Raw genomic sequence first — 11866 nt, 5'->3', positions numbered from 1 at the left:
GAGACCTGCTGCGGAAATGGGTACGGCCCGGCGCGAGATTTACACCATCTCCCCCGGATTTTCAAGGACCAGCAAGAGCTCACCGGACGCCGCCAGAACCGCGATGCTCTCCAAGGCTCAGGCGCCTCTCTCAGGGCGAACCCATTCCAGGGCGCCCTGCCCTTCACAAAGAAAAGAGAACTCTCCCCGGGGCTCCCGCTGGCTTCCTCGGGATCGTTTGCGTTACCGCACTGGACGCAACGAGGGCACCCGTCTCCGCCACTTTGGGGTTTGGGGATCTGAACCCGACTCCCTTTCGATCGGCCTTGGAGTCAACACACATGGCCTTCAAGTCAGTGTAGGCCATGTCCTTGTACTGAGGCTGGGTGAACCCACTGGCTCCACCTTTGTAGGACATTCTAGTGTTGTGCAGTGTTGTACTACCTACACTAGTTTGTGGCCTACTAAACCTAGCTTGAGCTGTAGCAAGGGTGTGCTTAGCCTTTCACAAACAGCTCTAAGTTCAGTAGAATTTATTGATACTAAGCTTGACTTTATATGTACCTTGAGTACCTTTAGTGGTTTTCAGTTAGTAATTCAAATAGAGATTTTCTGGTAAAACAATAGCAAGCTGGAATCCCACACGCTGCCCACCAATGTGAGAAGTTGGCCTGGCATATGCTGGTCACTAGCTATAGTGGCCACCTTGCACCAGTCCAATTCGACTCTTATGGTAGATAGGTTTAAGACAACCTTTTAAAGAAAGCTATCCTAGTGGTAGCTGTGGAGAGCGGCCTTCAGGCTAAGTCTCAGAGGAATGTAAAGCAGCTCGTTTTACCTTATAATCTCTTGAATTACCAAATGAAAGAACACCACACAGGGATATATATCAAATATATATGTATTTATTTACATCAGATTGGTCGCACACTGCTACACCTACCAGTCGTGTTCCCCCAATGAAAATGGTCCCTGAAGGTCAGCGTCGGCAGATACACCTATGCTCAAGAGTGCGTGCAAGTATGCGTGGCGTGTGCCATCCCTGGACACGTGTTTCGAGGTAGTTGCCTCTCGTCAGCAGGGAGTAGGAAAATGAGAGTGGGGTTGCTGTGTAAGCTGCTAAAAACATAATCAGGTCTAGTACCTCTCTTAGCGCGCAGGTGCGTAACCATGAGTCCGTCGACTCCACCGGCTCAAGGGAGCCTGAATATAAAGTTACATCAGATTGGTCGCACACTGCTACACCTACCAGTCGTGTTCCCCCAATGAAAATGGTCCCTGAAGGTCAGCGTCGGCGGATACACCTATGCTCAAGAGTGCGTGCAAGTATGCGTGGCGTGTGCCATCCCTGGACACGTGTTTCGAGGTAGTTGCCTCTCGTCAGCAGGGAGTAGGAAAATGAGAGTGGGGTTGCTGTGTAAGCTGCTAAAAACATAATCAGGTCTAGTACCTCTCTTAGCGCGCAGGTGCGTAACCATGAGTCCGTCGACTCCACCGGCTCAAGGGAGCCTGAATATAAAGTTACATCAGATTGGTCGCACACTGCTACACCTACCAGTCGTGTTCCCCCAATGAAAATGGTCCCTGAAGGTCAGCGTCGGCGGATACACCTATGCTCAAGAGTGCGTGCAAGTATGCGTGGCGTGTGCCATCCCTGGACACGTGTTTCGAGGTAGTTGCCTCTCGTCAGCAGGGAGTAGGAAAATGAGAGTGGGGTTGCTGTGTAAGCTGCTAAAAACATAATCAGGTCTAGTACCTCTCTTAGCGCGCAGGTGCGTAACCATGAGTCCGTCGACTCCACCGGCTCAAGGGAGCCTGAATATAAAGTTACATCAGATTGGTCGCACACTGCTACACCTACCAGTCGTGTTCCCCAAATGAAAATGGTCCCTGAAGGTCAGCGTCGGCGGATACACCTATGCTCAAGAGTGCGTGCAAGTATGCGTGGCGTGTGCCATCCCTGGACACGTGTTTCGAGGTAGTTGCCTCTCGTCAGCAGGGAGTAGGAAAATGAGAGTGGGGTTGCTGTGTAAGCTGCTAAAAACATAATCAGGTCTAGTACCTCTCTTAGCGCGCAGGTGCGTAACCATGAGTCCGTCGACTCCACCGGCTCAAGGGAGCCTGAATATAAAGTTACATCAGATTGGTCGCACACTGCTACACCTACCAGTCGTGTTCCCCCAATGAAAATGGTCCCTGAAGGTCAGCGTCGGCGGATACACCTATGCTCAAGAGTGCGTGCAAGTATGCGTGGCGTGTGCCATCCCTGGACACGTGTTTCGAGGTAGTTGCCTCTCGTCAGCAGGGAGTAGGAAAATGAGAGTGGGGTTGCTGTGTAAGCTGCTAAAAACATAATCAGGTCTAGTACCTCTCTTAGCGCGCAGGTGCGTAACCATGAGTCCGTCGACTCCACCGGCTCAAGGGAGCCTGAATATAAAGTTACATCAGATTGGTCGCACACTGCTACACCTACCAGTCGTGTTCCCCCAATGAAAATGGTCCCTGAAGGTCAGCGTCGGCGGATACACCTATGCTCAAGAGTGCGTGCAAGTATGCGTGGCGTGTGCCATCCCTGGACACGTGTTTCGAGGTAGTTGCCTCTCGTCAGCAGGGAGTAGGAAAATGAGAGTGGGGTTGCTGTGTAAGCTGCTAAAAACATAATCAGGTCTAGTACCTCTCTTAGCGCGCAGGTGCGTAACCATGAGTCCGTCGACTCCACCGGCTCAAGGGAGCCTGAATATAAAGTTACATCAGATTGGTCGCACACTGCTACACCTACCAGTCGTGTTCCCCCAATGAAAATGGTCCCTGAAGGTCAGCGTCGGCGGATACACCTATGCTCAAGAGTGCGTGCAAGTATGCGTGGCGTGTGCCATCCCTGGACACGTGTTTCGAGGTAGTTGCCTCTCGTCAGCAGGGAGTAGGAAAATGAGAGTGGGGTTGCTGTGTAAGCTGCTAAAAACATAATCAGGTCTAGTACCTCTCTTAGCGCGCAGGTGCGTAACCATGAGTCCGTCGACTCCACCGGCTCAAGGGAGCCTGAATATAAAGTTACATCAGATTGGTCGCACACTGCTACACCTACCAGTCGTGTTCCCCCAATGAAAATGGTCCCTGAAGGTCAGCGTCGGCGGATACACCTATGCTCAAGAGTGCGTGCAAGTATGCGTGGCGTGTGCCATCCCTGGACACGTGTTTCGAGGTAGTTGCCTCTCGTCAGCAGGGAGTAGGAAAATGAGAGTGGGGTTGCTGTGTAAGCTGCTAAAAACATAATCAGGTCTAGTACCTCTCTTAGCGCGCAGGTGCGTAACCATGAGTCCGTCGACTCCACCGGCTCAAGGGAGCCTGAATATAAAGTTACATCAGATTGGTCGCACACTGCTACACCTACCAGTCGTGTTCCCCCAATGAAAATGGTCCCTGAAGGTCAGCGTCGGCGGATACACCTATGCTCAAGAGTGCGTGCAAGTATGCGTGGCGTGTGCCATCCCTGGACACGTGTTTCGAGGTAGTTGCCTCTCGTCAGCAGGGAGTAGGAAAATGAGAGTGGGGTTGCTGTGTAAGCTGCTAAAAACATAATCAGGTCTAGTACCTCTCTTAGCGCGCAGGTGCGTAACCATGAGTCCGTCGACTCCACCGGCTCAAGGGAGCTTGAATATAAAGTTACATCAGATTGGTCGCACACTGCTACACCTACCAGTCGTGTTCCCCCAATGAAAATGGTCCCTGAAGGTCAGCGTCGGCGGATACACCTATGCTCAAGAGTGCGTGCAAGTATGCGTGGCGTGTGCCATCCCTGGACACGTGTTTCGAGGTAGTTGCCTCTCGTCAGCAGGGAGTAGGAAAATGAGAGTGGGGTTGCTGTGTAAGCTGCTAAAAACATAATCAGGTCTAGTACCTCTCTTAGCGCGCAGGTGCGTAACCATGAGTCCGTCGACTCCACCGGCTCAAGGGAGCCTGAATATAAAGTTACATCAGATTGGTCGCACACTGCTACACCTACCAGTCGTGTTCCCCCAATGAAAATGGTCCCTGAAGGTCAGCGTCGGCGGATACACCTATGCTCAAGAGTGCGTGCAAGTATGCGTGGCGTGTGCCATCCCTGGACACGTGTTTCGAGGTAGTTGCCTCTCGTCAGCAGGGAGTAGGAAAATGAGAGTGGGGTTGCTGTGTAAGCTGCTAAAAACATAATCAGGTCTAGTACCTCTCTTAGCGCGCAGGTGCGTAACCATGAGTCCGTCGACTCCACCGGCTCAAGGGAGCCTGAATATAAAGTTACATCAGATTGGTCGCACACTGCTACACCTACCAGTCGTGTTCCCCCAATGAAAATGGTCCCTGAAGGTCAGCGTCGGCGGATACACCTATGCTCAAGAGTGCGTGCAAGTATGCGTGGCGTGTGCCATCCCTGGACACGTGTTTCGAGGTAGTTGCCTCTCGTCAGCAGGGAGTAGGAAAATGAGAGTGGGGTTGCTGTGTAAGCTGCTAAAAACATAATCAGGTCTAGTACCTCTCTTAGCGCGCAGGTGCGTAACCATGAGTCCGTCGACTCCACCGGCTCAAGGGAGCCTGAATATAAAGTTACATCAGATTGGTCGCACACTGCTACACCTACCAGTCGTGTTACCCCAATGAAAATGGTCCCTGAAGGTCAGCGTCGGCGGATACACCTATGCTCAAGAGTGCGTGCAAGTATGCGTGGCGTGTGCCATCCCTGGACACGTGTTTCGAGGTAGTTGCTCTGGACCCCTGTCTTGCTTTCCTAGCTCTGGGGACCCATAGCAAGGCCTGTTCACTAGATCTGAGAGAGCGTGTGGGGACATACGGAGTAAATTTGTTGGCCAGGTATGCCGGGCCTCTCCCAGTCAGGCATTTCTGTATGATACAGCATATTTTAAACTTCACCCAATGAAGTTTAACCAACAAGGGTTTGGAAGGTGTTCGAGGGGGTGCGTTTAGTACAAGGCGAGCAGCAGTGTTCTGAACCACCTGCAATCTTGAGATGACTCCTTCGTTTGCTGATAGTAACAGACCGTTACAATAGTCTAGTCTGCTCAAAACTAGCGCTTGCACCAAGGTCTTTCTTGTGGCATCTGGAAGTAAAGGAAACACTTTCCGAAGCAGCCCAATGATATGAAAGCGACCACCGCAGCTGGGGCGATCCACAGGACGGGCCTGGCTCGCGTCCAGAGTCGGCGCTGCTTCGGAGGGAGGCGCCTCGTCTAGCTGTGGCGCGCGCCCAGAACAGCATCGCACCCCAGCCCGACCAACCCAGCCCTTAGAGCCAATCCTTATCCCAAAGTTACGGATCTGACTTGCCAACTTCCCTTACCTACATTGTTCCAACATGCCAGAGGCTGTTCACCTTGGAGACCTGCTGCGGAAATGGGTACGGCCCGGCGCGAGATTTACACCATCTCCCCCGGATTTTCAAGGACCAGCAAGAGCTCACCGGACGCCGCCAGAACCGCGATGCTCTCCAAGGCTCAGGCGCCTCTCTCAGGGCGAACCCATTCCAGGGCGCCCTGCCCTTCACAAAGAAAAGAGAACTCTCCCCGGGGCTCCCGCTGGCTTCCTCGGGATCGTTTGCGTTACCGCACTGGACGCAACGAGGGCACCCGTCTCCGCCACTTTGGGGTTTGGGGATCTGAACCCGACTCCCTTTCGATCGGCCTTGGAGTCAACACACATGGCCTTCAAGTCAGTGTAGGCCATGTCCTTGTACTGAGGCTGGGTGAACCCACTGGCTCCACCTTTGTAGGACATTCTAGTGTTGTGCAGTGTTGTACTACCTGCACAATTTTAAAGAAAGCTATCCTAGTGGTAGCTGTGGAGAGCGGCCTTCAGGCTAAGTCTCAGAGGAATGTAAAGCAGCTCGTTTTACCTTATAATCTCTTGAATTACCAAATGAAAGAACACCACACAGGGATATATATCAAATATATATGTATTTATTACTAGACACACTCTACTAATCTCATTATGAGATTAGAAGCCAGGTACACATTCAAATGTCAACGTTTCACAATAAATTAAGCACAAATATGGCTGGTGCTCTAGGGGCGTGCCAGACCATATACTATAAAAATGGTTTAACAAAGTCGACTTGCAAAGTGACAAGGCCTAGGGCCTGGGGAATCACTGGGGCTTCACTACTGCAGTGTTAGCAGGTAAGTAACAAGCCCACGGGATACGCGTGCAGTGTGTGAACACGGCTGCGGGTTCCCTATTGATTACAATGGAGCAAGTCGCGGTTTGATTTTTAAAGTTCTAGGGTACTTCAAGGAAGACTACAAGCAAGTCACTTACAAGGTAAGTACTTTGAGGGCCAACACACACTAGGGCACTGGATTGCACGAGTTACCTCACCCAGGGAAGCCGGGTGCATAGGTGTCTTTTGGTGTCGGGTCGAGTCGCTGTTTTCTATGGAAACCAAAGAACACTTGCTGCTTGCGTCGACTGAAGAAGTGTCCGATGGAATCCGAAGGTGGATTCAAGATGCAGAAGACCTGAAAATTGAAGGGACAGTGTTCAAGGTCACTTGTCAGTGACCGGTGGCCAGGAAGATGGATGACCACTGATGTCGTGTGATTTCAGGTCGTCGATAGTGTTTTGACTCTTCACTCACGAGGTCCAGGAAGGCCCTGTGACCCTGTTTTGTGCCCTGTTTTCATTTCTGTACCACCTCGCCGGTCTCCTGTCCCCCGTCCCTGCCGCTGCCTCCCCTGCGGCCCGCCCCCTCCGTGCCCATTCACCGCTCCCGTCCCTCGCCTCCCGCCTCCCAGCTGCTCTTCCCTCCCCACCTCCCCATATATGGCGGCCGCTGCGCGGTGAGGAGAAGCGACCTTTGGCCTTCTGGTAGGTCGTTCCCCACCCGCTGCAGCTCCGCCTGCACCCCGGCTGGCGCCGCTGCCGCCGGAGAAGTTGAGGCCCTCCACCACCCGCAGGCCTCCACTTGCGCCTCATCCCTGGTGGCCAGTGGTGGCCTTAGGTTCGTTCATTTGCCTTGTGCTGTCTCTCGCCTTCTTGGCTCTGTGACCCTGTTTTGGGCCTATATCTGCCGCGCCCCCTGCCCCTCGCTCGGCGCTCCGCTGCTTTGTCCCCTTTTATTTCTGTACCACCTCGCCGTCCGCGTCCTTCATTTGTGCTTATTTTGTGCCTGTGACCCTGATTTGTGCCCCGCTTTCATTTTTGTACCACCTCGCCGTCTGCATCCTTAATTTGTGCCTGTGACCCTGTTTTGTGCCCCGTTTTCTTTTCTGTACCACCTCGCCGGTCTCCTGTCCCCCGTCCCTGCCGCTGCCTCCCCTGCGGCCCCGCCCCCTCTGCGCCCATTCGCCGCTCCCGTCCCTCGCCTCCCGCCTCCCAGCTGCTCTTCCCTCCCCACCTCTCCATATATGGCGCTGCTGCGCGGTGAGGAGAAGCGACCCTTGACCTTCTGGTAGGTCGCTCCCCCCCGCTGCAGCTCCGCCTGCACCCCCGCTGTCGCCGCTGCCGCCGGAGAAGTCGAGGCCCTCCACCACCCGCAGGCCTCCACCTGCGCCTCATCCCTGGTGGCCAGTGGTGGCCTTAGGTTCATTCATTTGCCTTGTGCTGTCTCTCGCCTTCTTGCATCTGTGACCCTGTTTTGTGCCTATATCTGCCGCGCCCCCTGCCCCTCGCTCGCCGCTCCGCTGCTTTGTCCCCTTTTATTTCTGTACCACCTCGCCGTCTGCATCCTTAATTTGTGCTTATTTTGTGCCTGTGACCCTGATTTGTGCCCCGCTTTCATTTTTGTACCACCTCGCCGTCCGCGTCCTTAATTTGTGCCTGTGACCCTGTTTTGTGCCCCGTTTTCATTTCTGTACCACCTCACCGGTCTCCTGTCCCCCGTCCCTGCCGCTGCCTCCACGGCGGCCCCGCCCCCTCCGCGCCCATTCGCCGCTCCCGTCCCTCACCTCCCGCCTCCCGCCTCCCCGCTGCTCATTCCTCCCCACCTCCCCATATATGGCGCCCGCTGTGCGGCCACGCAGTGGACGTGTGCAGCAGGTGCGCCCCTGGCGCGCCGAAGGCGTGCTTAAGGCAAGCCTGTCTGCGCCCGTCCACACCTGGACCGCGCACAGCTCCAGAACCCCTGGCCCCCGTGCCAGACATGAGGAGCACCGCCTCCGCTATGACGCCAAGACCCTCATCGTTCTCAACCCAGGAAGAACTCACACCTGCTGCAAGGTCGCCCCGAGGCGCACCCACGGGCACTTCACCTGCCGAAACTGCAACTTTTCCTGCAACGAAAGCACCAAGACACCCACCACAACGGAAACCAACCAGCTCAGATGCATCCTGATCAACACTCGCTCCGCACACAAACACGCCGTCGAACTCTGGGACCTACTCGACACTACATCTCCGGACGTCGCCTTCCTGACCGAAACCTGGATGAACAAAACCTCGGCGCCTGACATCGCCATAGCCATCCCAGACTGGTAGATCACCCGCAGAGACCGTGTAAACAGAGCCGGAGGAGGCATCGCCATCGTTCACAAAAACACCATCAAGATCTCTACAAACACCAACGACAACCTCAGCACAGCCGAACACATGCACTTCCAGATCCACACGAACCCCAAGACCACCCTTAGAGGCACCCTCATCTACAGACCACCAGGACCCCGGGCTCAATTCTGCGACTCCATCGCCGACCTCATCAGCCCACACACACTGACCTCCACCAACTACATCCTCCTCGGAGACCTGAACTATCACCTGGAAAACAACAACGACAGCAACTCCTCCACCCTGATCGACAATCTCGCCAACCTCGGACTCAAACAGCTCATCACAACACCGACCCACACCGCCGACCACACACTTGACGCAATCTTCTCCTCAAGCACCCACGTCACCTTCAGCCACGTCTCTGAATTTACCTGGACCGACCACCACTGCATCCATTTCTCCTTCTGAAATCCGCTCGCACCCCACCGCACCCTACAGACCCCCCGCCGCCGCTGGGGCAAGATTACTGAAGAACAACTCCAGACAAGCCTCGCACTCAACCCTCCGACAAACCCCACCAACCCGGACAAGGGGGCACTCTCCCTCGAACGCTGGATGAACGACTGCGCCAACACCATCGCACCACTGTAAAACCCCACCAACAGAGGCACCAGCAGACGAGTCAGCTGGTTCTCCATGGAGCTCCTCAACTCCTAACGCACCTGCCGGAAACTAGAAAACACTCAGAACAGGGACAAGATGCCAGACAGCCACACTGCCTACAAAGACGCCATCCGCAACCACCACCACCTCATCAGGGCCGCCAAAAAGACCTCCTTCACAGACCACCTCGATTGCCACCTTCTTCCACCGGAAAATCACCGACATCCACAACAGCTTCAGACCCCGGATGACCCCTGCCGACCACGCCGCACCTAACCCACCGCACCCCACCACCCACGAAGCCCTGACCACCTGGACTAATTTGAGCATCGAGGACACTATCAAGACCATGGGATCTATCCACTCCGGCTCCCCTTCAGACCCCCTCCCACATCACATCTTCAACAAAGCCAGCAACTCCATTGCACCCCACCCGCACAAAATCATCAACCTCTCCTTTGAGACAGCCACCTTCCCTGAGAACTGGAAGCACGCAGAGATCAACGCCCTGCTGAAGAAACCCAAAGCAGACCCGAGCGACCTCAAAAACTACTGACCCATCTCCCTGCTCCCGTTCCCAGCTAAGGTCATCGAGAAGATGGTAAACACCCAGCTCACGCGACACCTCGAAGACAACATCCTGGACCCATCACAATCAGGATTCCGTAGCAACCACAGCACCGAGACCTCCCTCATCGCCGCCACAGACGACATCAGGATACTGCTAGACAACGGCGAGACAGCGGCCCTCATCCTCCTAGACCTCTCCGCCGCTTTCGACACCGTCTGCCACCGCACACTACTTACGCGCCTCCACGACGCAGGGATCCGAAACAAAGCCCTGGACTGGATCACCTCATTCCTCTCTGGCAGAACTCAGAGAGTCCGCCTCCCCCTTTTCCACTCTGAGGCTTTCAAGATCATCTGCGGCGTCCCACAAGGATCCTCCCTCAGCCCGACGCTGTTCAACGTCTACATGGCACCACTAGCACGCATCGCCATACATCACGACCTCAACATAATCTCCTACACTGATGACACGCAACTGATCTTCTCCCTCACCAAGGACCCCCTCACCGCCAAATCCAACCTCCATCAGGGAATGAAGGCTGTCGCCGACTGGATGGAGGACAGCTGCCTCAAACTGAACACAGACAAGACAGAAATCCTCATCCTCGGGTCCAACCCCTCCACATGGGATGACTCTTGGTGGCCCACATCACTCGGGTCCATCCTGGCCCCCACCGACCACGCACGCAACCTGGGAGTCATCCTCGACTCAAAACTCCCCATGACCAAACAAGTCAACGCAGTCTCCTCCACCTGTTTCAACACCCTCCGCATGCTCCGCAAGATCTTCAGATGGATCCCGACAAACACGAGGAAAATGGTCACCCAAGCCCTGGTCAGCAGCAGGTTCGATTACGGAAACGCCCTCTACGCCGGAACCTCGGCCAAACTCATCAGCAGACTACAGAGAATCCAGAATACCTCTGCACGCCTGATCCTTGACGTCCCGTGCCGCGACCACATCACCCCCCACCTGAGGAACCTGCACTGGCTCCCCGTAGACAAGAGAATCTCCTTCAAGCTCCTGATCCACGCACACAAAGCACTCCGCAAAACCGGCCCAGCCTATCTCAACAGCCGACTCTCCTTCTACGTACCCAACAGGAAACTCCGCTCCGCTGACCACGACCTGGCCACGGTCCCACTCATTCGGAGAACTACTTCCGGAGGCAGATCCTTCTCCCATCACGCCACAAAGACCTGGAACACCCTCCCCATCCACCTACGTCAAACCGAAGACCTGCTGACCTTCAGGAGACAACTCAAGACCTGGCTCTTCGACCAGTAACTTCCTCCCCTCCCCTTCCCCAAGCGCCTTGAAACCCGCCCGGGTGTGTAGTGCGCTTTACAAATGACATGATTGATTGATTGATTGATTGATTGATGATGACCAGCAGCCGGATTCAGAGTGTACCATAAAGCCTGCAGCTGATGGCGGTGTTGGCAACCAAATTGGAGCCAACAAGCCTTGGCAACTGCAAGTCTTGTGTAGACTGAAGTCGATGGTGAAAAACAGCACAGTTTGATGGACTCACCCAGCAAGGGTGAGTGAGGGCAGACCTGGAGCAACCAGGGGAGTCCTTTTAGTTGATGATAAAGTCTTCGGGAGACCCACTAGCCAACAGGCAAGTGATCAAGAAAATGCCTCCTCAGGAAATGCTTCACAGGAGCCCACTGTCACTCGGGATGGGGTAGGCAGCTAATTTTTGGTGCCAGACCTGCTGGAGGCTTGGGCCACAAATGGTCCAACGCACAAGTTCATAGAACATTTTTTAGGGTTTGCACTTGACAATAGTGCACTGTTACTTGTCACTCGTGGGGTCCACTTGCCACAGCTTTGCTGGGGACTCACAATAGCCGTCAAGAAGTCAGGAAATCAACTTCTGGGGCAGCAGAGACTTCGAACTCGGCCAGGAGCGGGAATGTTTGCAACTGTTGATTAAGGTTTTTGGTGACTGCCAAGCAGGGGAGTCACTCCTTGACTCCACGGGAGATTCGTCTGTCTTCCAAAGGTAGTGGAACGTCGAAGGGCCAGGATTCTTCTTTGTAGAGCGTCGTCCAGGGTTATCTGTTTTGCAATAGCAATGCTTGCTATCTTATAGTGAAGATAGGGGAGGGACTAGCTCTATGACCACTCATCTAGGAGGGTCAGGGTAGGGGGTGGTTACACCCACTTCCC

Source organism: Triturus cristatus, chromosome 10 (assembly GCF_964204655.1).
Source record: "Triturus cristatus chromosome 10, aTriCri1.1, whole genome shotgun sequence".
NCBI lineage: Eukaryota > Metazoa > Chordata > Amphibia > Caudata > Salamandridae > Triturus > Triturus cristatus.
The sequence above is the reverse complement of the archived record's forward strand: the minus strand, read 5'-3'. Positions refer to the sequence as shown.